Raw genomic sequence first — 3,885 nt, forward strand, 5'->3', positions numbered from 1 at the left:
GTGCATCTTGCACGCGCGTATTTGCATGCCGTCTGTGCGGAGTAAGTCGAAGGGGGCGTGGGGATCCACTCCATTGGCTCACCATCCGAGTAATGGTCGCTTAGCTACTCTCCATGAGGGTCCGTTGTGCCCCGTAGGCAACGGAGAGACCCCGATAATTTCTCCCGCGGACCCTCCGCGCGGCACTCTTCGCCCTCTTTGGCTCTCCTCTCTACTTCTCTCCTTCTTCTGTCTCTACTTCGTCCACTCGGTCGCTGCTTTCCGCTGCTGCTCTCCTCCTCCTCCTCCACCTTCTCCTCCTCTTCCTCCTCCTCCTTTTCATTCTCCTCGTTCTCCTCTTCTGCATCACCTTCTTCTTCCTTGTTCTCCGTGCGCGCTCGTCTCACCGCGTTCCGTACCATCGGTATGCACCGTGACTCGCGCTGTAAAATCCATTCGCGTAGCCCGAACTACGCCTACCGCGGGGCTCTGTGCACCGCGGAATCCGCTGCTTGCCAAAGTACGCCTACGTAGGCTGCCTGCCGCGTTTCCTGGAAGCGAACTATCGAGCGCTTAAGCGTTACGAAATGCCGCCTGTCAATTTGCAAGCGAAACGAGTTTCTCGGAGATAGCATTTTTCCAGAAGCCTTTTGCCCGCCGTGCAAGAAGCTGACACGGTGGATATGCGACAGAGTCTCTTGTCTTGATGGTTTTACGGCGACACCGATAGGCTATACGAATGCGTAACAGGATATCGCACTGCTCGAAAAGTAGTCTGATCGACAATCCAGAGAGATCCGATTAAGCGTATCCCGACGTTCGTCCGAATTCGTTGCCTTCTGTCGTGCTGACTCGCACAGAAATTAGGTTCACGCTCGCGCAAGCTCGCTAATTAGTCGAGCCGAGTTGAGCCGGCCAAATGACTCGGTGGTCCCACGAACGGTCCCATATGCCGAGCTCGTCCAGGGCTAGATTAAAATCTTAGTTCCCTTCTCCGTCTCTCTCTTTCGTTCTCTTCGTGGGCCCGCGGTCCCGCCGTGCGTAAAACGCCAGAGTCGAGAGTAATTCCACCGCGTGCGTGCGTGCGTGCGTGCACGCCATCATACTGCGCGCACGGTCGTGCGTTCACGACTCTGGATGCGTTTTGTGATCCAGATCGAGGGGATCGTTATCTCTCCCGTTCGGGCTGGCCCGGCCGTCATGCCTCGCTCGTCGCAGAAAACCGCGTCTCTCACCTGGTTCCTCCTCTCGGAACCGCCTTCGTCAACCCACCGCTTCTCGCCGTTCGTGTCATCGAACGCGTCGACCACGGGCAGCGACTTTATACGGAAGTCCCGTCGCGCCCGACTCCTCGCGCCGCAACAGATGCGTATTGTCCCGCATTATCCTGCGATCTTTAATTTATGGCGGTCAATTAGCGAGGCGGCACTCTGCCCCGAATATTCTGATAAAGAGTACAATTACGTACGATTACTGGCGATTATGTAAAGTACTCCCGACGTTATAAAATCTACGATAAACGATCAGCTGTCTGCAAAAGGCATGATATTAATTACCGGCGTTTTCTTGCAGGATCGTAATATCCTTTTCCCATAAGGTAATGCAAATTCTGAAAGCTTTTACGTTTCTCGGACGATAAAGATAATGCCCAAGCGTTTCAGTAGGATAGCTTTATTCCAGGATTCGAGAAATTTCACGACCATTGCGAGAGAAAATAATGAATTTGGCATACGCTCCCGCAATCCACGATTACCTGTTAACATAACTTTTTTCGTTTTATCGACGATCGGAAGAGCGCCCCATCCACTTCCTTCGCGGGACGTGCGCCAGTACGTCTTTACGCGAAACTCGATCCACCGTCGAAGGCTATAGTTAGCGCACCTAAAGGACCCCGATCGATCGGCGATGTATTCAAATTTAACATCCTGGTTGTATCGCGAGCGCGAGCGTGGAATACCTCGCGTAAGGATTTAAACATCAGGTACGCGAAAACGAACTCCGCATTACCGTAAACGCCGCTAAAGTCGTAGCTATCGAATTATCCGTTGGCCGTTCAATCAGAGCTGATATTGTCCATTACGCTATCTCTGCCATTATCGGCGAGCCCTTCGTAGCTCTCATCGAGCGTTGTCTGCTATTTAATGTGAAACTTTTGCTACGACTGGCCCTTCTTCTTCCCTTCCACCGGATCAGCCGTGCGAAATCAATTGCGCGCGTATTTGTGCAGCGACGACTCGCGGCGAGCCACGCCGCGCGAGAGATCGCATCGCGGAAAGGGGGAGAAATTCGCACATACTTACAATTAAACGTTCATTTGCGTTCCACGTTGTATATCATTTCTGGCATCAGTCCGCGCGCACCGGCACAGCTCCGGCGCGCATTACGTTATCGCGCTATCAGCGATTACCCGGTAACATCGGTAATTACCGAGAAACGAATTATTCAATACTCGGCCACGCTTTCTCAGGCGCAACGAGGCGCGCCGCCCCCACGAGTTCCTCGCAGATCGGCTCCGAGTTGCGATCTGCAAGTTCGTGGGTACGTTACGCGGATATGGGGGATGAGTCGATACCTCCAGAGAGATCCGCGAGCGCTCTCCCGCGGGTGATCCGTCATGCGTGCAGAGTCGTCCACGATGATGGAAGGCGATTCAGGGCGGGATGAAAAAAGAAAGTCGCAAGACGAGAGAGGAGAAAGAGCGACGTTCGATGGAGCGAGGGGAGCGCGGGGTCGGAAAGAACGGAGCCACGGGGGTAGTGCGCTCGTTTCTACGACGGTGCGAGCGAGCGAGTGATGTGATGCGCCAAGGGTGCCTTAGGTAGGTGCCATTATGCAAAAATCCGTAGTCAATACCTAATACAAGATAATCACAATGATTATACGTCCGAGCCTCCCTTCTCACGGGCCCGTATCTGCCTACTCTCGTGTACACACGTGTGCATCCCGCCGCTTGGGATACCTCCTCGCCTCCCCTTCGCGGGCCGCGCTCTTACATCCTTTTCACCCTGCCTCCTCCCGCGCCCCCGCGCGATGGTGTACGCTTGGAAGTTAGAAGTGCCTCGGTGCCCCGCGGCGGCCCGCGGGGTCTCGTGGAAAAAATGCAACGGTGCTTATCATAAAATATGCCCGCGATCCAGCCTGAGAGGGAGGGGGCGGTCTGCAGGATACACGGGGACGTATAGTGCGGCTTGGAAGTGCTCCTCGACGAGACAGCGATAGTAGCGACGAAAGCATCCCAGTGGGAGGTAGCTCAACCGGACTTTGGTGCAAATGGCCGAGATGTGCCATGAATCTGATGCGAACAAGAACGCTGGATATCGATTTCCGAAAGAATTTCCACAAATATTTTATTGCATTCTATCTGTCCATTGTATTGATCGCGTATATTAATTGCATTGATCAATCTTGTCATTGCGCCAATGGAAAAAGGAGATGTCAGCTAGATGCTTGCACGATACGTTGTATCTTTCTCTCTTGGAGCTTCTCAAATCAATTGAAAGATTAAATGCATAAGTGGATAAAGACGTCAATATAAGGACTTAACGATCTAACCAAAAGTTCTCTCTCTTTCTATCTATCTTTCTTCGAGCGTAAAATCGTCCTTTCGCACGCGCACGCGCGCACTCTCGCAACTCTCTTGCCAATCATCGCGCAGGCGGCGAGAAGTCTCGGATACCATCGTTTCGAACGGAGTTCCGCTTCGAGACGTTGCGATCGGGGCCCGTTTCTGCGCGAGTGTGTACGCGACAGGCGCGCGTGTACAGTCCTCTCACTCGCTCTACCCTGTACGATGATAGCCTGCGGCCAATTGGAAATTGTCCCTAATAACAGGGGAACGCGCGCGCTGTACGGAGCGCGTCCACTCCTATCGCGCGGGGTGGATTGCCGCTCGCTCGCTTCTGCCGC

This window comes from Ooceraea biroi, chromosome 11 (genome assembly GCF_003672135.1).
Source record: "Ooceraea biroi isolate clonal line C1 chromosome 11, Obir_v5.4, whole genome shotgun sequence".
Taxonomy (NCBI): Eukaryota; Metazoa; Arthropoda; class Insecta; order Hymenoptera; family Formicidae; genus Ooceraea; species Ooceraea biroi.